Source organism: Lissotriton vulgaris, chromosome 3_1 (genome assembly GCF_964263255.1).
Source record: "Lissotriton vulgaris chromosome 3_1, aLisVul1.2, whole genome shotgun sequence".
Taxonomy (NCBI): domain Eukaryota; kingdom Metazoa; phylum Chordata; class Amphibia; order Caudata; family Salamandridae; genus Lissotriton; species Lissotriton vulgaris.
The window spans coordinates 279995705-280019379 of NC_141689.1; the positions used below are offsets into that span (position 1 = coordinate 279995705).

The following is a 23675-nucleotide window of genomic DNA, read 5'->3' on the forward strand; positions in this document are numbered from 1 at the left end:
TCAATATAAAGTTGCAGGTGCAGTTCTTCTTTCCCAGGCAAGATGTCAGGAGGCAGCAGTTTAGACCAGTAGGGCAGCAGTTCCTTCAGCACAGCAGTCCACCAGAGTGGCAGCTCTTGTAGCAACATAGCAGTCCTTCTTCCTGAAAAACTATCCACAGGTCCAGAAGTGTACTCAAATGGTGGTGTCTGAGGTCCTTCTTTTATACACAGCTGTGCCTTTGAAGTAGAGAGAAGCTTTTAGAGGAATGTCTTTGAAGAACACAGATGCCTTAGACTCTCTTCGTGTATTGACAACCTTCTAAAAGTGGCATTTTAGAATTGCAATCAAAATCCGACTTCAGTATAGGTTAGGATTTTAAATTGTGATTCCAGAGCCACCAAACATGAACTGGCAATCTTTTCCCATTGGGAAATTCCACTTATAAAATTTAAAAAGGTAACTCTAATGTTATCTCATGGGAGAGATAGGTCTTGCAGTAGTGAACAATTGACATAAGAGTTTTTCACTTCCATGACAATTAAGACATAATGATGCATGGCCCACCTTTTAAATACGATGCACCCTGCCCTTAGGGCTGGGCAGTCTTACCCTTGGTGTGAATTATATGTATGAAAAGGGAAGGTTTAAGCCTTTTCAAAAAATGTACTTTGCCATATCAATTTGGCAGTTTAAACTCCACACACAGGTACTGCAATGGCAGGCCTAAGACATGTTTAAAGGGCTACTTAAGTGTGTGGCACAATCAGTGCTGCAGGCCCACACATGTAAAAACAACAGTTGATGGACAGAATGCAGAACAATGTCAAACATTCACCCCAGTACAGAGATCTGTGCCTAAATCCATCGTTTTTTTTGGACTACACACCACCCTAGTTCAGACATATGCAAATCAGCCTTGACCCTGTGCCTCATGGGAACAGTCCAGCCCGAACTGCCAAGCCATGTCTTCTCTGGACCGGAATCAAGCATCCTAGGACCGGTTTCTGGCTATCAGCCATCATAAGCCAGGATAGCTTGGCTCCAGTGGCGTGGAGAGCACGGGACTCACGTCTGAGCATACCCGTCCAACTCGGGGTGACAAATGCAAAAATAACAGTCAGCCACCCCAGTTCAGACATGGCCATATGCAAATCAGCCGTAACCCTGTGCCTCATGGGAACAGTCCAGCCCGAACTGCCTAAGACATGTTTAAAGGGCTACTTAGATGTGTGGCACAATCAGTGCTGCAGGCCCACTCATAGCATTTAATTTACAGGCAGGCCCTGGGCACATGTAGTGCACTTTAGTAGAGTCTTATAGGAAAATTAAATATAGCAATTGAGTATAAGCCAATGTTGCCATGTTTTAAGCAGAGAGCACAAGCACTTTAGCCCTGGCTAGCAGTGGAAAGTATGAAGAATCATGAGGCCAGCTAAAACAAAGTCAGCAAAAACAGGAGCTCTGAAGGCAAAAAGTTAAGAGGAAACCATGCCAAGGATGCCAAGTCTAACAGCGTCATTACCTCCAAGGTGTCCTGGTGCCTAGGGGAAGTGAGAATGCTGCTGACTAGTGAAGGAAGAAGATTAAAAAAGTCAGGTTTTGAGATTCTGGTGGAAACCAGAATGGTTACAGGAGGGTGTAAGGTCCAGGGCAGAGAGTAACACAGTTTAGCCAAAAGATGAAAGATAATCTGGCCTCCAAAAGTGGTTTTACTGATAAAAGGCCTGATGACAGCGTTGGAACAAGAGAAGCGGAAGATGCTGGATGGAAGGCATGGCTATATGTGTTGACAAACATCCATCATGTAAAAGCTATATCTATAGGTTATGAAGCACCTTTATTTAAATGTTTGCCCTTTTTTAGATTCCCTACCAGTACCTCATCATTTGCAGAGTGGGATATGTCTCGGATTAACATTTTAGATATATTTGTGAGGATATGAGCATACCTATGCCCTCCATATTTCTTCAGATGATTCTTAGTGTGGATGTTGTGCACAATAACAAACTTGTCTTAATAGCCTTCAAATTCCACATGCTGAAGTCTGTTGATTACTTCAGTGTCATAACCACTTTTGAGTTAAATTGGTACGTAAGTAGTTCCATACGAAAGAGATCATGCTCCAAGTAATAATCCAATTTAGCAAATTCAAGTTGTTCCTGCTCATTAGATATTGTTCTGTTAAAATGAGACATGACTGTTTCAAAGATATCAGCTCCAGCTTCTTGGAGATAAACCATCACCTGGCCAAGTTGGAACAGAGCATGTGTAGGTGCATTAAGAGTCTTTCGCTCTCTGTGTTTCTCCAAGAGCAACCAATTTCTCCAATAACTCCATATTTTATATCAGTTCAATAAGCACCATGAATAACTTTAATTAGTAGCACCTCTGAAGCTGCTCCACCAGCATACCAAGTGTCTCTGCAGTGTGGGTTGCACCACATAGAGATCAGCCCCGTAACACATGCGCACTCCAGACTCTTCTGCAAGAAGAAGTCCTCACACCCTTGCCGAGACCACTTGTAGTATTTTCTACAATAACTCCCCCTCAACAGCCTTGTAATATGTCAGATTTTACTTCATGGTTTCAGTCTCTTAATCAGTTCAATTTTCTCTTTGTTGCTGTGTGTAGGTAGGTATGTGTGGGCAAGCATGTGCATTTGAGTATGACTCATTTATTCAGATTCAATTCCTTTATTAGTACCTTACCATATGTATAAAATCGTTAGCGGATGTCAGTGTCATGCCACAGCTCAGTAAAGCATTTGGTGTGTGATTCAATTGAAAATGAGCATTACATGCCAGCCACATGATCACGCAGGTTTATCCTGTGCAGCTTGAGTATACAATGGAAGGTTGGCAAGTTGCATATAGTCAATGGCCCCCATGACTATGAAGCAGCTTCTGATGTTGTTAAGGGCCTGGAGTTTGGTGGACGAGTTACTCTGTTACAAACATGACAGTAATTCTATCCGCCCAATTACAATGGCATTATATCATCTGGCACTTGTAAGTAGCAGACAGGATATCTGTCAGGTGTATGTCATGACAACGTGGTTTTTACACCGCGCTGCATCCAGCATCCATCACAACGCAAGTCGTTACCACGACTTACATTGGAGGGTGCTGGATTGTGGATTAGTTTAATTTTCTATTCCAACTCCAGCCCACATAACAGTAGGGAAGGTGTTGAAATAGAAAATCAAACTATTCCTTTAACACGAGCGCCCTCCAGCGCAAGTCGTAGTAATGACTTGCGTTGTAATAGCTGCGTAGTAAAGTATGCGCGGTGTAAACACTGCATCGTAAAGGATGCTCCCATATCTGTCACTTTTGTGGTGGAGTGACATGTCCACTAAACTCTAAGGGGCTTATTTATGAGCCCTTGCACCTGTTTTGCGCCGCCGTTGCGTCACTTTTCGTGACCCTGCGGTGGCGTAAAACATGCGCCATGTTGCGACCTAGTTACACGGTGACGCATCTAGGTAGATGGGTCACTTTGTAAACCCTGCGTCATGTATAATGTAGGCAGGGTGGGCGTTCTGTCATAAAAAAGCCTCGTACAAGTGTTGCATGAAATCTATAAGATTTCACTACGACACTTCTATGCCGCCAATGTGTCAAAACCTTATGCCTGCCTCATGACAGGCATAAGGGTGATGCTGATCCTTTCACATGGGGCTTGCCCCATGTGAAAGGAACATTGCTTGAGTTGCGTCAGGCTTCCAATACAACCCCAGCAATGTGCCACTTTTTGCTCTGACAGATACGTCAGTTATACTGACATATCTGTCATTCCTTGCGACGAGATGCGTCATACTGTAAATATGGTGCATCATTAGTGTCGCAACTAGGGCGCACTGAGAAGTAGCGCATCGCTGCTTTCATGCAGCAATGCGCCACTTCTCATACACCTCAATGTGGCCTTCAGTCACTCAGGTCTCGTGTCATTCTCTGGAGAGCGCCTGCAAAGATTATATTAAGTGCCACATGTTTTTATATTAAGTGTCACATGGGTTTTCAGCATCTATGTCTTACTAGAGTGCCATGAAAACGGGTAGTTGTGAGGTTTGTAGTGAGTCTCCTGTAACTCTCGAAAAGTAGCCAATGACATTATTTGGTAACGAGCATAACAGCCATATGCCTGTTTGCATGCAACATTTTCATATTCAATGTGATGTGGAGGTTCACAGTGTGTATTCAGGGCTTGAGGCTATCTTAGCCTGTATCTCTCTAGACATTCCATATCACATAACATTCTGGTTATTGGAATCTTAATCTTGTGGCTGCTGTCCTTGTTCTGGTGTCTCAAACCAGGGCCGGACTGGCCATAGCGGGCACCGGGCAATCCCCCGGTGCGCCGCACGGGTGGGGGCCGTTTTTGTTATAGGGCCGTTTTTGCAGCATCTTTGCAAAATCGGCCCTGTAACAAAATCGGCCCTGTAATAAAATCGGCCGAAAACCGGCCCCGGAAAAGAGCTCGGCGGCACCCCCAAACCCCCCCCCCCCCAGTTGGGAGGGGGGCCAGCCGAGCACTTTGCCGGGGCCTGTTGTGGTTCCCAGTCCGGCCCTGTCTCAAACTGCATGTATGAGGAGTGGTGGGGGCAAATGGGTGGTGGGAAATTATTAAATACAAATCTGCTTACCTTTAACACGTCCTCCTCTTCGCTGCAGGTTCTCTTCCTGCTGCTGCAGTCCGATTTTCAGCACAGGCCAGAGCCAACTGCCTTAGCAATCCTGTATTTTTTTCTCACTGCGTTAACCAGCATGACAGAAGTCTCAGGATTGGAGGGAGGAGCCTGTTTGGCGCTCCTGTGGGTACTGGAGGCCTGCACTTGCTTTTACTGGGTTAGAGCTTTCAAAGTGCGCATGTCTGTCTGGCTGTCTCAAGACGATGGCCAAAGGGACATGCGTACTTTGAAAATTGCCCAGGAAGCCTACCCTTCTCCCTCCTGCATCACTCAGCAAGCCCTGCCCATCCTGACCCTCCATTCGGGACTGGTGGAGGGAAATAATTTTAATAAATACATGTTAATACCATTTTTTTCATCTTTGGTGCTTTTTGGGGCATTTTAGTTGGCGGGGCTCTTCCTCTCTCACGGAGGAGCCGCCCCTGCTTGTAGTTACACTTTTCAAAGCCTTTTCTGTAGTTCTGTCACGTGTTAACTGTGTCCTTGTTAGTTGTCAGCTATCGAGTATTTACAGATTTGTTTCTTGCCACATATCGATAGCAAAAAGTGAGCCCTAGCATGAAAATATGGGTCATTGTTGAGTTTGTAATTTTCAGTGTAAATCGCTTTGTGGGTGTTTGTGAGTGGGTCGCCCTGTTTAACCTGCATTGAACATGATTTAAATAATTCCATTAGTCTGTCTGTGCAATTTGTTTATTGAGAATGTGATTTAAATGGTAATTCAGGATGCAAGATTTCATTCTATGATGTATTGCTTTATTTTTGTTGATGAGTGGATATGGTATGCATATGTTTTAATTAGGCCCTGGCAAAATTTCGATTTCCCCAGCAAAATGTGTAAACTTCCCAAATTTGAAGTTATGTGAAATTTCTCGAAATCTAGTATTTCACTTGTATGAAGACTGGTTCACACAGAAAAAGTTTCACCTGGAAACATTTTGTGCTTGAACCACGTTCCTTTTGATATGTCGTGTGACTTGTTTCACCCAAGGACATTTCTTGTGTGAAAAAAGACATAAGATACTGAATGACTGAGTTTACAATCAAAAAACGTAATTCTCTGATATTTCGCAATATTATAAAATTTTGTGAAAAAAAGAAGTATGCCAATTTACACATCGCTAGTTATTCTTTTGTTTGGGTTGACCAAGGCTGGGTCTTTGTTATCACAAGCCATGCCAGGTCAATGTGATGCTCACTTTTTTGGCAGTTGAGAAGGTTTCTAAAACCCACAGTTCACAGCGAGCAATTGTGATGATGTCACCTAGTGCTGTCAATCAATTCTAAGTCACACTAGAAATAGAAATGGTGAAATCTGAAGTAGCTGCACGACACACTGTCAAGTATAATGACTAAAAATAAATGTGTTAATATCAATGATATGTGTGAAAATTACAGAGTCTTCAGAGAATTGAAACATGAAAGCCACAGCTTGCAGTTCATAACACAATGTTTCAAATGTAGAACCAGTAGCCGATAAAGTTTAGTTTGTTTGCTTTTGATTGAAACTATAGTCCTTCTTTAAAAGTGGACTTTTGTTTTCTTTCATTGTATTACTTCGTTCTATATCAACTTAGCATGTACTGTATTGAGTTTGCTGAAGACTACTGTATGAAAATGCAATAACTGCAAATTGCATTTGACCAAGTATATTGTTGCAGAATGAAAGAAATACATTTTTACACGAGTCAGTCTGAAATTGTAAATTACATTATACACATTCAATTTACTGTGCTTCAGTGCTATACACAGTATGACAGCACGATTTAGTAAAAATCTGTATGATGCAGTGTGGAAAGCCACAATCCGAAAACACAATATTCAACCGATTGTTTTTCTGACATATTTTACTAGCTGATACGCTGTTTTCCTATTTCAATTACATCAGCTAATCTAATGCAATTTCAAAACCTGTAACTATGTATCTGTAGCAGCTTAAAACCTTGAAGCACAATAGAAAGACTTTGGGAGGCTTAAAAATAACCTTTTCAAAATGGTTTCCATTCTCTCCAATGATTGACTTGAAGTTCCATTGAACGGAGAGGAAGGGGTGGGCATTGAAGGTGGTGGTGTGCAAGATCCTAGCGGTGTCCAACATTCCTGCCCACCAGGGACAACTGGTTTAAGAAAATCAAACACATTTTAGATCATGAGGGGCTTATATAGAGTTTTAATGGACAACTGGCACTATTCGCAACAATCTGAGACCGTTTGCTGCATCCAGCAGTCGCTGTATAGAGAGCAACTCGAAAAAGACAACCTATGGGGCAGTCAGGCACGTCTCGTTTGATAGGGAGCTACCTTACTATCTGTATGAAAGCAATGCTTCCTCTGCTGCAGTCGCTCCCTTCTAAGCTCGTTAACATAGTTCAAGGACCAATTGGGTTTAGGATCTCCTTGCATACTGCCTGTTGTGTCACTGGAGTTTGGCTGGGTCAGTGCTTTGGGACATATGGGTGTCTCTAGTGAGGAGGCAGACAAAGAGTAAGATGCATTCAATGGATCAACTGAAAAAGTAATAGTGATGTTGTGTATTTCTTGTGTATCTCTTTGGGTATGCATAAGTGTCTACTCTGAACGAAAGGATTCTAGATCTGTTACTACGATTTCCTTGGGGAGTCAGGGTTGTCATGTTTGGAGGTTACACGCACATTTGTTACCCTGTAAGGTTAGGGATGCACATGGTGCAGTGCGAGAGCAGGACTATAGAACAACATATCCTGAGGGATACTCAGAATCAGTCTTGCACCAGTCAACGTTTGTGTATTCCAAAAAATGCACAGTTTTACTTGAGAAAGTACACGCGGTATGACATTGTGTTATGTTATGTTATGGTAATTGACTTGTATAGCACACAGCTACTCCGAGGTGTGTCTTGGCACTAGTCACAGCCAGAATCAAGGAGCGAGAGAGAAAAGTAACAAAATAAACAAATATATATTTTGAGTGTAAACAAGGAGTGGTAACGGCTATTAGGAGCGCACAGCTACTGTCAAGGTCTATGTAACAGATCAGATTGTCAAATAGGTGCTCAGGAAGAGGTGGGGGGCTGGTTACCACAGTCCCCAAGGCAAACCTAGGTCCAGACAATAATTTTGGTCCTCCGAGCACTCAATATTATCAGAAAGAGAGTCTTAATGTAGTTTTCATCCTTTTAATGTTCAATCTGTATCCACATCAAATCCAATTCTCCATCAAACGATTGCTTGCAGCCAACGCGCGTTTCGTCAAGTCCGTGTAGGACAATTTGACTTCCTCAGGGCTGCAACCCAAAGGATCACAATCAGTCTCATTCTTCCAAAAATCATAAAACAATATAAGCCAAAGCAATTCATACATTGCTTGCATATTGATATATATCATACAAAACTAGTCCCATTCTAACCTAAGTTCAGGTCCAGTATACATTCATTGTTTACACATATTATTCTCACCAGAAGGACTATAATTACCAAAAATATCAATTCAATGTTAACATAGAACAAAAAGTGTTTAAAACCATCAAGTTATATACTGGTCATGTATACAGTGTAATAGGTTAAAGGCTGTGGTTACCGAAAACACCAATAGTTAACAGGTCATATGTAAATAACTCACCTAACTAATGGTAATTGTCTACCCACGGACCATCAAACGAGTTTCGTAGAAGTTGGGGTCAATTCCCTTCTCTACACGATCATAATCTGTAATGGAGATTATTACACGTGCAGTCTTATTGACAGTACTAGATCGGTAAAAATTAACAGATGCGTCCCCCTATTAAACTATTGTCTATTCCATATATGTACTCACCATATAGTGGTTGAGATATTGTATATGTCAGTAGCGCGTAAAGTTTTGTTCAAATCCTCAATTGTGATCAAAGTTTTTGTCCAAATCCACACTTATGATCAATCCTCCAATGTATTATTCCAATCAATTCCTAAAGCGAATTTATAACTGTATCAATAATAATCTCCATAAGTTATTTAGCCCAATATATGTATATGTAATATCTGCCTCACCTTAACTCCAGTATTTGTACACATACGTTTTATTCTTTTTGTATCTTCAAAATCCTCCGTGTTATAAAGGTTCAATGACACGAGTCCGTGTCTGGCAAAAGAAAGGTACAGTAATAAGCCTCTTATTATCCCCAACTGTTAGCTTCAAAGTCATGGCAATATCTCTGCATTGCGTTTGTCTTACTCACCATTAGAACAGTATCGGTATCGGTATCTCGTTTCTTACTCTGGCGTTCTGCGTGGGCGCCATCTTACAGTAGCAATTTATAGTGAAAAGCATGGGCGACATCTTGGAATGTCAAATTTGCCCGTAATTCGGCCTATATTTTCAAATAATACGTGACTCGCTAGAAGTTGTGCATTTTTTCAGAACGATGAAGACAGTGTCCTATTTCCTGTCTATACGCACATCGTCTCTCGTTTTAATAGAGTTCTCATAGCGGCGTTTCCGCGCGGGCGCCATCTTTTAACAGCAAATTAAAACGAGGTACACAGCAGACATCTTGTAATGTCTCCGTTTACCTGGATATATATTAACATAATCCCATACTCGCTATGGCTTAGATATTACCAAAAAGTATTATGGGTTTTGAGTCTTACACATATTATAAGCTTTCTAGCAAGGCATTTAGTATAAGTGCCTTGAAATTAGATCTGCCACAATAAGCGCCAACTTGTATGAACTATATATACTCTTAGACATGTAGTTTTGGGCTAAATAAAATCACGTAAATAAATCTCACCCTTTATGGCCAGATGATTCTTAACTTCATATTTTTTCCTTAGTCCTGTGAACCACTGTGGTCCTCAGGTAAACCACAATCTTTTCCCTTTATTTTATCAAAATTTAAACATTGCCTAGCATGTCTACTCATTTTAAGCATAAGGCAAAACGTAGAGGCAGTGGGTTCAACAGTATTATTCTCAGTCAAAATACTTTTTTCTTTTTTCTTTTCAATCACTTTCTTTTTCAATAGAGCATGCAAAGAGAGAAAGTAGTACATACTAAACATAAAACAGAGATATAGACACCAACATTGTTAATTGCAGTTTTCATCTCTTATATTCCACAATTCTCCCTTTAGTTACCAAGATAAAACTCATACTCATGGTCTACATTGAGTCCACATTCAACCGCCCTCAGTCTAATCAACCAGAGTACTTCTCGTTTTCTAAGTGCCAATACTCTGTTACCTCCTCGTGGGTCAGGTTTTATATGGTCAATTCCATGGTAGGAAAAATTATGTTGATCCTTAGTCTCAAAATTCTGGATTAAATGCGATGCAATCGGATACCTTGTGTCACCATTCTTCAATGCTCTATAGTGTTCAGCAATTCTGTCTCTGAGCCTTCTCTTGGTACTCCCTACGTAGATTTTACCACATGTACAAGTAATCACATAAATCACGTATGTCGTATCGCAATTAATGAACATGCCAATAGTGTATTTACCAGAACTATTGTACTCAAAAGTTAGTACCTTTTTTATTGCCCATCTACAAGATATACATCTACCGCATTTGTAGAATCCCTTAAAACTGTTCAACCAGTCAGTTTTGTTCTGTTTAGTTGGATAACTGGGACTTAGCATGTTCTTAAGAGTTGTTCCTCTCCTGAATGTCACACTAGGTCTGTCATGAATGTATGGTTTTAGATCATCGTCAACACAAAGCAGGTGCCAATGTCTGTTTAGAATAGAAAATAACTTGGAGCAGTCAGTTCCATAGTTAGTTATTACTCGTACTTTCTGGTCAGTTGTCCTGTCATCCTTACTGTCTCTTATTAATGTAGTTTCCCTTCTCACCTTCTTCACTCTCGATACAGCTTTAGAAATCACATTCTGTCTATATCCTCGATTAAGGAATCTGAATGTCATATCTGTTATATTATGTTCAAACTCTTTATCCGTTGAGCAGTTTCGTCGAGCTCTAATTAATTCACCATATGGTATAGCTCTTTTTTGATAGTTGGGATGACAGCTCTCAGCATGTAAGATCGAGTTACAACTTGTCGGTTTACGGTACATTCGACTATGGATCTTTGTTCCCTCCACATGTAACTCTACATCCAAGAAAGTGATTTTCTGCTTATCATAAGTGGTCGTGAATCTCAGATTATACGTGTTATCATTCAGGTAGTCAAAGAAACCTTTAAGTTTCTCTACCGTCCCCGTCCATATCATCAAACAATCGTCAATAAAACGACCCCAGTAATGTATATATGGTGTCCTTTCAGTTCCCTCAGGGCCCCAGATTCGCTCCGCCTCAAACCAACCCATGAACAGGTTGGCAAAAGACGGAGCAAATCTGGAACCCATCGCAGTCCCAAGTCGTTGTCTATACCAGTGGCCGTCAAACAGAAACACATTATTTTCCAATACCAACTTGGTCATATGTAGTAGCATTTGGGTGTGATCAAACATTTCAGCTGGTCTTACACTGAGAAAGTGGTCCAAGGCACGTATGCCCAAATCGTGGTCAATGATGGTATAAAGGGATACCACATCCAGTGTTACTAATAGCATACCATCTCCCCAAGTGATATCTTCAAGTAAATTCAATATGTGCTTAGTATCTTCTATGAAAGATGGTAAGTTATAGACATATTGTCTCAAAAAACAGTCGACAAATTCAGACAATCTCTCCGTCGGGCCACCAATGCCTGAGACAATAGGCCGTCCTGGCAGCTTGTCTCGGCATTTGTGGACTTTGGGGAGAGTGTATAAACACGGTGATCTTGGTGTGTTAAGCTGAAGGTAAAGGTATTCATCATGGTCTAGTAGTGTTTGGTCATACCATAGTTTAATTTCATTGTTAATTTTAGCAGTGATGTCTGGAATGGGGTTGATAGTCAACTTCTCATAGAACAAAACATTATTGAGTTGAGAGTGGACCTCATCATTATAGTCAATAGTGTTTAATATTACCACCCTTGTCTGCATTTCGTATCGTTATAGTGAAGGACTGGGTTCTTTTGGACCCAGCGGTGCCAGGGCACAACACCTGAAACCTTCGCGGGTAACCTGCTCCGGCGTACAAATCACAGAGACACGGGACACTCCCTTCGGCGTCAAAGATTCAAGGTTTATTTGCTGCAGGGAACACAGAAGTCACAGGAAGTACATCGAGTGTAGTTCGGGGAGACTGCTTCAAATTGGTTCTGTGGATCGCTCCTTTTATACAGTTTTTACCCATAGGATAACATTGAACAAAAGTTTACAACCCGGTTCCCACAATTAGCCCCCAGAGGGGTCGCCTTGGTCACTTTGAAATACATGAGGTCCGGAACATAAGTGCGGAAACATTTGGCGGTTCGGAAACATTTGGCGGTTCCCAACTGTAAAAACCATCTTCCCACCATTAGCGAATTCCAATCAGCAGTAAAACAGATCGAAAATAGGAACGAAGACAGGTGCAGAGGAAGACGGAGACAGTGGGGAGATCGGAAAGGGTGTAAAAGGGGAGGTATCGAGAAACACGGGATACAGGCATCAAAGGGACGCGCCTAATGAGATGCACGGCTGAGACAATAAGCCCGTGCGGCAAGATGAGCCTCGAGCGGCGCCATCTGCCTTACAGCAGCAACCCCCTTGTCATAAAGACACTTTCAAAGAACACGTGTCTTCCGCAAATATCTTGGGAGTCCCAGGGTCGCGAAGCGGACAGCGTCCGTTCGCTGGCTACTTGAGGGCAAGAGACAAAATGGATGCCGTATCTAAGATGGAACCCGTGGGTACAGATGAAAAACCCACATAACAAACGAACGGTTTAAGTTAGCACAGCGAAACCGCGCACACTTACTAAACTCGTCATTTGCGGTTCGTAGATACCAGACTCGACCATATTCGTGCGAGTCGAAAACACCACTTACAATTGTCACGGAACCTCAGACGCTCCTTTTGCCCTCATGTAGGCAAGCACTAGTCGGAATCATACTCGATATTCATCAGACCATCGAGATGTTGTTGTAGCATAACTCTGTCCAACCGAGTCCCCTTGGTAACAGATGGTTGTCTCATACACGTTGTAGCACAGAGGCCACATAAGGCAGGACCACACTGCACGCAAAGGCAACACGTGAACAAGAACACTACCACAACCCCGATGATCATCAGAATCTTCCAACCCCAAGTCGACATCAGGCCCCAAAACCATCCAAGTAGCGTCCAATCCCCTACATCCACGTGTATGGATTCGGAGATCTTATGCAACTTCGAGATGGCTTGATAGACAGTAGGAGCATTATCTGGAATGAAAATGCAGCAGCTCGAATGGATCACCTTACATACCCCACCGCGATCTGCTAAGATGACATCTAAAACCATTCGGTTTTGTAACGTCATAAGTCTCTCCGCCTGAAGTTCTGTGGTGATATTACCAAGGGCACTGGCAGTAATATTAGCTGTCGATTCTACCACTCGAGTCAACTGTCTCAGGTTCCTACTATTAACCATAGGTCCCCAAAACGGGAGGAAACCCTTGAAAAAGTCTCCTGCCTCTTGACCGGCAGTGTCTTCTTCGCTAACTACGCCTCGTACAACTCTAGTCTTATGATAATCGGCATCTACAGTGAACGTCGGAGGCAACAAATTTGCAATGAAACATGAGCCCATGAAGTCTGCGGGCAACCATGTGTATGCACGATCATAACAGATAAAGTAGGTACCCTTGGCAGCCAGAAACACAGGGGACGAGAGCATTGGCAGAATGTAACTTTCAGTGCAAGCACTTTCTCCAAGTAGGGCTTGCGAACCACGACCTATAAGACAAAGATTACCAGTGTGGGGTACGACCCATATTGGAGGCGAGCTTTTAAGCTGCTTTTCACTAGTGAACATACTATATTCCCCTCTACTCAGGACCCTATAGGCTTGTACCTCTTCTTCAGGGATAAGAAAAGGGTCATGGATCTCATCTTCCATATCCTCTATTGCCATCGATAAAGATTTCTGATACGAGGTAGGACCAGAATAGGGGGAACGTTGTTCTTGAATGGGGTGGAAACCCAGTGTGCTTCGAAACATTGTTTGAAATGCTCGAGCTGACCCTTGGGAACTATACGGTAACACCAGATATGGAATTCCCTTACCCGTAGTATGTGGCATCAACCCACACACCCAACAATTAGTAGTGTTAACCACTAACTGATGCTGATGGAGGAGCTGAATAAAGGAATTGTTGCGGAATTCTACACGTCTAGCCTGCTCGTGTTCCGGTAAAATGTGAAAAGAATGAGGAGAAACAGTAGAAGTAAGATTAGGGTAAGAAGTAGGAGTAGGTGTAGCAGGCAAGAAGTAAGACATAGTGTAATACACCCCACCCGTCAATAATGCAGAAGCAGTTAAAAACAATACAAACAGTTGGAATACAAAACATTTGGAACGACTGAGTTGCTGCAGCTTGAATCTATAGACTTGAGCTCCCTCCAAATCATTCAGCTTCGAGAATGCCATTCCCTATGACCGTCCGCAACGTTTCTTGACGCACTTCGTTCTGTGCAGCAATAGTCAATCCCCAGGAGTTCCTAGGAACCGACGGCCTTTAACCTAGCGTCAAGACCTACTGTCCAGAAGGAAGTACGCGCGCGGCCCTACGGCCTTCAATACACAATGTATATATATAAGCACAATGTCTCTCAGCTGTGGAAGGAAAAAGATACAAGGAAGAAGCTTGATATATGTACAAAAAATTTCAATGATACGGATGTTCAAAACTGATCACGGGAAATCGGGGATAATGCAGTTGTCAGTTTCAGCAAAGCAAGAAAATTTTATTTGTCCTTAATGCGAGATCGCAAAGAATATCGATGTTTCCCGGGACGTGTCTGCTCGTCGAACAAAGGATCCGTTGAAGAGACAGCGTCCTGCTGATCAGTTGGTTGATTTGGTCTTGAGTCTTTTGCTGACAAGTGTTCAACAGTGGCTTTCTGCTGCGCTGAGTGTTCTCCAACAAGCTGTGCGTCGCTAAAAGGCACAAACGCTGGCAATGTTTCTGTTTCTGTTGACGCAATGCCTTTCCTTACCCACGGGTCTGCCGGCAAAGGAATAGGGACTCGCTTACAATGGGTAGCATGTACCCAATTTTTCCGCCCCTCAAGACGAACGGCAGTCCTCGTGGCCAGGAGTACCTGGTAAGGTCCAGTAAATCGGGGGTCCAGATTGTTCTTGCGTGAAAAGTTGCGAGTAACCACCCAGTCCCCGGGCTGGAGCTGGTGGCCTGGACCCTCCGTCTGCGTTGGCAAGGCGTCGTAAACCTGTTGGTGAATTAACCTCAGTTTAGCAGTCAAGTCATGTAAGTAATCAATCAACATCGGATACTCAAGATCAGAGAATATTCCTGGCCTAGGAACCCCCCACACATTCGCAGGACGGCCGAACACTATCTCATAGGGACTAAGCCCTATTCGGGAGTGTACAGTCGCCCTAGTTGACAGTAATGCTAGAGGCAAAGCATCAGGCCACGAAAGTCCAGTCGTAGCCTGAATCTTCGCTAGCTTTAGTTTAAGGGTGCCATTGTACCCCTCAACCAATCCAGCTGACTGGGGATGATTGGCGCTATGGAATTTTTGATTAATTCCAAGGCCCTTACACACACTCTTCATCACACTTCCAACAAACTCACTTCCGTTATCTGACCACACGACTCTAGGCATTCCATACCGAGGAAAGTATTCCTTCAGTAGGATTTTCGCAGTAGACAAAGCAGTATTGTCTTTGAGAGGATAAGCCTCGATCCATCGGGAGAATGCGCAAACCACAACCAAAGCGTACTTCAGGTTATTGCATCGCTCCATATGGATGAAGTCCAATTGAATCACCTCAAAGGGATACGAAGGAGGAGCAAAACTGCCAGGGGGAGTTGAGGTTCCTTTGCCAGGATTGTACATTATACACACCATACAATTCTTCACCAGACGTTCAGCACATTTCGTAATTCCATCATTCTTCCATACAGCAGCCAACAACTTGCAAATACCTTTCGCGCTAATATGTGCTAACCCATGTGCCATTGTCACAACGGCCAGCACATACGCATCAGGCAACATCCATCTTTTCTGATCCGACAAATCAATCCAGCAACCATTCGCATCCAACTTTCCCGTACTCTCTTTCCACTTCATCTTTTCAGTGTCGGTGGCCTCATTCTGAATTGTTCTCACGCTCTCAACAGTATCTTTACACATACTTGATTCTGCAGGCCACCTAACCGAACTCGTCACATACATTCGAGTGCTAAGGTTCCGGGCAGTCTCCTTAGCAATCTCATCTGCAAACGCATTACCACGACCAACATCATCCGTCACTTTACGATGCGCACTACACTTAACAATTGCAACTTGCTTAGGCAAGGTCAATGCATCCAAAAGATCGTTCACAAGCTGGCCATGCTGTATCTTCGTACCATGCGACGTCAAGAAACCACGCTCTCGCCACAATCGTCCAAAACTATGCGCTACACCGAAAGCGTACTGGCTATCGGTGTACACATTCACACGTTTCCCTTTTGCTAACACGCATGCTCTAGTAAGAGCGATCAGCTCTGCAGCTTGGGCAGAATTCTGATTCAATCTTGCAGTCTCGACAACAGTATTCAATGTTACAACAGCATAGGCAGTAGTCACATCGCCATTCGGCAACTTAAAACATGACCCATCCACATACAGAATGCCATCCGGATCTTCCAATGGGGTGTTTTTAAGGTCCACTCGACCTTTTGTTTCCTCTTCTGTCCGCAAGTAACAGTCATGTTCTGCTACTTCATCTGACTCTGTGCTAAGTGGTAACAACGTTGCCGGGTTTAGGACATTACAACGTTTTATCTGAATATGGCTTGCCAGTAACGTCAATTCGTACCCAGACAACCTCGCACTCGTCAAGTGCTGAGTTTTCGTACGATTCAGAAGAGTATCGACTGCATGCGGAACCATCACCGTAAGCATATTATCCATGACCAATCCGGCTGATTGTCGGATGGAGACCGCAGCTGCCGCAGTTGCTCTCAAACAACTCGGCAATGCTCTAGCTACTGGGTCTAAGGTCGAGGAAAAATATGCACATGGACGTTGCTTACCACCAAAAGGTTGCGTTAGAACACTCAAAGCACAACCTTCCCTCTCGTGAACATATAACGTGAACGGCTTACCGTAGTCAGGGGTACCTAACACAGGAGCCGAACACAATGAATCACGTAGTTCAGAAAAACTTTTCTGACATTCTTCCGTCCATGGTAAAGGAGTTGAAACATCCTTGCACGTAAGAGCCACCAATGGTTTCGCTAGCAATGAAAAATTAGGAATCCACTGCCTGCAGTACGACGTGATACCTAGAAAGGTACGCACATCTCTTTGGGTTTGTGGCACAGCCATTCGCGCAATCGCTGCAATTCTCTCTGGGGTCAATCTCCTTCCCTCCTTTGACAATAAGTGACCTAGATAGGTTACTTCTTGACAACAATATTGGAGTTTAGAAGGTGACACCTTGTGATTTAACTCACAGAGATGTTGCAGCAACGACACCGTAGCAATTTTGCAAATGTCCTGAGTATCAGCAGCCACCAATAAGTCATCGACGTATTGGATCAAGGCCGCACCAACCGGCAACCTAAACGCATCCAGTTGACCCTTCAAAGCTTGACTGTAAATCGATGGACTTTCACAGTAGCCCTGAGGAGCGCGTTTGAACCGGAAGCTACGTCCACCAAGAGAGAAACCGAAAAGGTCCCTGCTCTCTTCGGCAATCGGGATGCTGAAAAATGCATTTTTCAAGTCAATCACCGAAAACCATGAAGCAGTAGCTGGAATCAGAGTCAGCAGCGCCGTGATGTCAGGCACAACAGGAAATTGAGGAACCACAATTTTATTTACCTCCCGTAAATCGATAACAAAGCGATAAACAGGCGGTTTCGTAGGATCTGTACGTTTAAGAATGGGCAGTACAGGGCTATTGCACACGTTTCCCCGAGTCTCCTCAATAACATCTTTCTCGATCAGGTCATAGATGATCGCTAACAGTGCTCGTTCACCATCAAGGGAGATACGATACTGGGGAATACGTGGCAATCGCACATTCGATTTCAACTGAACAACATAAGGGGAGATATCAAGTAGGCCCACATCATTTGGACCCGTCGCCCACAAAGACGCAGGAAGAGAACCCAATTCCGGTGGAAGCTTATCGAGGGACAAATACATGGGAGAGACTACTCTTTCTCCTAACGTAAGCCTTACACCTGCAGGAGAACAATACAAAGTTGCATACAAACGTTTAAGCAAATCCAAACCCAAAAGATTCTCACCACAACCAGTAGTCAAAATCAACGGAGCTTCGAGCTCACGTGGCCCAATTTGAAGGGGCAAAGGGCGTGAAACTGGATTGCTAACGGGGGCGCCAGAGAATCCAACGGAAACATTTGTTAAGCCAGACAAAGGTGCGCCAGGGAGTTTCGAATGCATGATAGAACTTTTCGCTGCACCAGTGTCCAACAGAAAAGGCTCAACGACGCCCGATGTAGCAACTGCGACGTAAGGCCCTCTCTGATCAACCGGAACTGATACCACTCCCTCTCCTTGTCTTCGGCTGTCCTAGTAATTACTATCGTTAGTCCCCTGATCGACGTAATAATCGTCTACATTGTACTGCGCAGATCGTCCTTGCGATGATCCACGTTGATCGAAACAGTTATTAGAATTTGATGAATTGTCAGAGCGATCATTCTGAGCACCACGACCTCTACCACGTGATGCGTGCTGTGAACCATCACGACCTCCTTTAGACGAGTTACCACTACCACGTTCATTTAGAGCAGGACAATTGAATTTAATGTGTCCTTCCTGTCTACAATAAGCACATTGATTATACCCTAACGAAGACCTTTGGAAAGAGGAATCATTACGCGACTGCGATCGATTTGATTGCGACTGCGATCTATTCTGTTGGGGCGCATTCTGATTAGAACGCGGCGGATACGCTTGTTGCAACAACACTTTAGTTTTTAGCTCTTTCGTCTTTTTATCAGCACGGTCATTTTCCTCTTTCTCTCTATTCTCGTAATATTGTGCCGTAGCCATTATCTGAGCTGAGGTAGAAACGGCCCATGCACTTTCCGAATTCTTTAATTTATTGCTCAGATCGGGCAACAAGTTCGACACGAATTTATCCACAAACAACCTCTGTCCACCCTCAGTACCCATATCCTGTCCACTATGATCAATGAATGCTTCCTCAAACCTCGTAAAGAAGTCTGATACACTCTCATCTTTCTTCTGCTTACAGGCTGACAACTTGTCCCAATTGACTCTCATGGCTGGCATAAGCGTTTTCATTAATGTTATTATCCGCTGAGGAAGAGCAGTAATCAATTGATCGGGTTTAGTAGCAGCCACTTGTCCAGCATCTGCCGCTGTAATGGCAGCCCAATCGCCACCTAATTCATTTGCGTGATCTTGGTGACGAATCTTAGCCCATACCGGTTGCGGTACGACGTTGCCAAACAACATGTCGATATCGGCAAGATTCATTACCGTAGCATCTACGAGCTGCGATAATTCCTTATAATACCCAGTAGGATTTTTACGAGGATCGGGCAAAGATTGTTTCACCTGAAGCACTTCCGATCGTTTCCATGGGAGGTGTATCCACACTCTCTCAAAATGCGCCACTATCGGACGAGGTTGAGCATTAGGATCAGCTGGTATCCAAACCGGCGGAACTTCACGCATAGGATATTGGCCAGACTCGTCTTGTTGTTCAATATCCTCAACGAACAATGCATGAGGAATAGGAGCGGGACGAAGAGATAGCAACCGCTCAATAGCCCGTCGAACATTAGTGTCTACTATCAGTCCAGTTGCGAACTGAAGCCGAAGTTCAGACAGGGCGGTCAGCACCTCGTCAGGCGCATTGGCCGCTATCTGATCATGAAGGAACTTGCACATTTCGTCAAACACATATCTCTGAGTTGGTATGTTGAATTGAGTAAACGTTTCGAGGACAACACGGGGTGGATTTCTAAGAGGGTTTACCATCCAACCCATCGCCATATTATATAGTGCAACACGTTCTCTGTTACCGGGAAGCTGACTACGTCTCTGAGGACCATCAGATCCAGCAGACCCAAAAACAGGTCCGAGCGACTGAAAGAAGTTTGTCGCAAGGGGAGAATTACGATTACGAGTAGAGGGAGAAGAGTAAGACACAGGACTAACAAGAGGAGGGGTAGAGACAGTAGCAACAACAGGGGTTATCAACACAGGAGCAGTAGCGGGAGCAGGAGTATGTGGAAGCGGAGGAGCAGTAGGAATAGAAACAGACAAAGGAGCAGGAACAGTCGGAAGAGCGGGTGCAGGTTGAGGAACTGGTGGAGGAACAATGGGTGGAAGAACAGGTACGGCAGGGACCACAGAAGCCGCGGTACCCTGTACGTACGGAGGTGGCGACTTCATAAGATAGGACATTAAAGGATCCTCAACTGTCTCTTCCTTCTTATCCGACTCCGTAGGCAAAGCAGGATAGCATTTATCTATGGCCATACGTTGTAGCCTCTCAAACACTTCCTTATCCTTATCCTCCTTATCACGCTGAAACTGCTCAGCTTTCTTCACTATAGTAGCAACATTATCTCGCTGACTACGTTTAGTCTGTCTGATTTCTTTCTGTCGGGCTTCTTTGCGCCACAACCGAAAGGCATCAAACATGGCCGGCCTAGATTTACGTTCGAACAACTTAATTTCCAAATTATCTAAGATCGACGCCTCGAAGCTACCGTGAGGTGGCCAACGAAGGTCGCCGTCTTTCTTTGTATATTTAATCCAATAATCGTTAAAAGCAATCGGGCCTAGCCCATGTTTGCTATATAAATCATAAGTAGGAGTTCCAACCGGAGGTATCGGACACGAGTCCTCCAGCAGGGAATCCGCACCACAAGGTCTGAAACAACTAAACAAAGTACTGCGACCAGGCATCTTGCACACTAGCCGAGTTTCACAAACTTCAAGGGTTACGGGATTTACCAAGTCCCAGCAAAGAACAAAACCCTCGGTTTTTGGCGGCTGCAGTCGTCAAATAATACAACAACAAAGTACGCTAGCAAAGTGTCACCGACAAAAACACTCACACAGCGTGAACAACAAAGACACTCGCTAAAGTGTCAACAACCAAGAACTCTGGGAGCGACCCACAAATACTTAACTCAAAGATCGATGGCGTCCTCAGGAAGGCCCGTCAATCGTCTCGCTATACCAAGGTCTACGCCAGGCGCCAAAACAGGTCTACAGTCAGGGCAGCAGTCCGTCGCAGCCGTCAGGAGGCGGGAATCTTCGCGGGAAAAGTCTTCGGGCCACTTATTTCGACAACAGGATCGATGAAGCGGGGTGCACCTTCCCTCGGAGATTTCACACGAAGTTCCTCACGATCGTCGGGCTTGGACCGGTACCACTGATGCAGCCCCACGTTGGGCGCCAACTGAAGGACTGGGTTCTTTTGGACCCAGCGGTGCCAGGGCACAACACCTGAAACCTTCGCGGGTAACCTGCTCCGGCGTACAAATCACAGAGACACGGGACACTCCCTTCGGCGTCAAAGATTCAAGGTTTATTTGCTGCAGGGAACACAGAAGTCACAGGAAGTACATCGAGTGTAGTTCGGGGAGACTGCTTCAAATTGGTTCTGTGGATCGCTCCTTTTATACAGTTTTTACCCATAGGATAACATTGAACAAAAGTTTACAACCCGGTTCCCACAATTAGCCCCCAGAGGGGTCGCCTTGGTCACTTTGAAATACATGAGGTCCGGAACATAAGTGCGGAAACATTTGGCGGTTCGGAAACATTTGGCGGTTCCCAACTGTAAAAACCATCTTCCCACCATTAGCGAATTCCAATCAGCAGTAAAACAGATCGAAAATAGGAACGAAGACAGGTGCAGAGGAAGACGGAGACAGTGGGGAGATCGGAAAGGGTGTAAAAGGGGAGGTATCGAGAAACACGGGATACAGGCATCAAAGGGACGCGCCTAATGAGATGCACGGCTGAGACAATAAGCCCGTGCGGCAAGATGAGCCTCGAGCGGCGCCATCTGCCTTACAGCAGCAACCCCCTTGTCATAAAGACACTTTCAAAGAACACGTGTCTTCCGCAAATATCTTGGGAGTCCCAGGGTCGCGAAGCGGACAGCGTCCGTTCGCTGGCTACTTGAGGGCAAGAGACAAAATGGATGCCGTATCTAAGATGGAACCCGTGGGTACAGATGAAAAACCCACATAACAAACGAACGGTTTAAGTTAGCACAGCGAAACCGCGCACACTTACTAAACTCGTCATTTGCGGTTCGTAGATACCAGACTCGACCATATTCGTGCGAGTCGAAAACACCACTTACAATTGTCACGGAACCTCAATAGCTTTATTATTCATAAGGTCTCGTAAAGCTTCTCTTTCACCAAGTGTAAGGTTATCACGAGGTACCCTAGTATCCCTACATTTGGATACATCCACTATTTTGTCTATATCTGCGCAGACCATTTTAAAGAATGTGTTGATGGTATTCCCTGGAATCAATTGTGGGGTCCATTTGGATTTTACTTTTAATCCACTCCCTTCCCTCTCGAATCTCGATATTTCAAGATCTTCAATGAGTGTTTGCATTGTGACCGGATCGTCTTCCCTTTCAGTAAGCGACAAAAGAAGTTGAGTATCTTTTAGTTCCTGTATGGTAATTTCACTCAAAACTTTATTAGAAGTTTGCTTATCTTTTGCAGGTACATTGGCAAAGTGTTTCTTAATTTTAAGGTTTCTAACAAATTTAAAGAGATCTATTTTGGTCATACACCAATCTAAATTCGTTGCCGGACAAAAACCCAAACCTTTTTTTAAAACAGTAACCATATTCTCAGATAATTCACAAGAAGATAAGTTGATCACTTCTATGTCACATGAAATAGATTCATCATTCATTGTCATTCCTTCCATGATCTCAGGCTCCTTATTCTTGCGCCTGGATCTCCTACCCCCCCTACTGCCTCTCCTTGTCTTTTTGCTTGTGTATCTCTGTTTCTCATCTCTAGGTCCCGATTCCCTTTCCTTAATCTCTGTACCTCCCCAAAAAAAGTAGTATTCTCTGTAGTCGGGACCATCTCTGGTGCATCTCCATTTTCACTGCTCGATAACACTGAAGATGCATCAGTATCACTTACAACAGGGGTGCCACCACTCCTTGTATTTGAGGGTACTTTTTTAACCAGATAGTCAAATCTCCTAGCAAAGGTATAGGCCCTTCCTGTACTATAATCTTTCTCATCACTTTTAAGTTTATGTGCTTTCCTTTTCTTAATCTCCATCTGCAGATCATTCAATTTCTCATCTAGAACCAAATAGTTCTTAACAGTAAGTTCAGGTAGGTTCATCTCTTTTATTTCATCCTCAATTTTACTGATCTCTACAAGTAATTTCACTATCTTCCTTTCCGCATTGTCAATAAGGATCTGTATGAGGTTGCGTGAACTATCATTAAGTTCTTTTTCCCACCTATCATATAAATCTGGTTCTAAGTCCTCATACGTTGGTATTATATGTGATCTTAAACCACGAGGAATCCTATTCAATGTCAAATATTGTTTTAGGGTGGCAGCATCCCACCACTTATTCAGCTCAGTGCGTTTTAACAATTCTAGTTTTACGAATTTGGCTCTTAAACCTTCTTTCTTAGTACTGGCTGGGGGGCCAATTGCTTTCTTGATGGTCCCACCCGCAGCCAGGTTCCCAAACAGTGTTTCAGCCTCTTTGTCTCTATTCATTATCAAACCTCAGCGGCCGCTCTCTCACCAAAATTCTAAACAAGGAGTGGTAACGGCTATTAGGAGCGCACAGCTACTGTCAAGGTCTATGTAACAGATCAGATTGTCAAATAGGTGCTCAGGAAGAGGTGGGGGGCTGGTTACCACAGTCCCCAAGGCAAACCTAGGTCCAGACAATAATTTTGGTCCTCCGAGCACTCAATATTATCAGAA

At 43.9% G+C, this 23675-nt stretch overlaps 1 pseudogene; it reads right to left on the reverse strand.

Annotated features, from left to right (window-relative positions):
• Window positions 1-1806: 1806 nt before the first annotated feature.
• Window positions 1807-23462, reverse strand: LOC147726324 (N-acetyltaurine hydrolase-like; annotated as a pseudogene).
• Window positions 23463-23675: the final 213 nt, after the last annotated feature.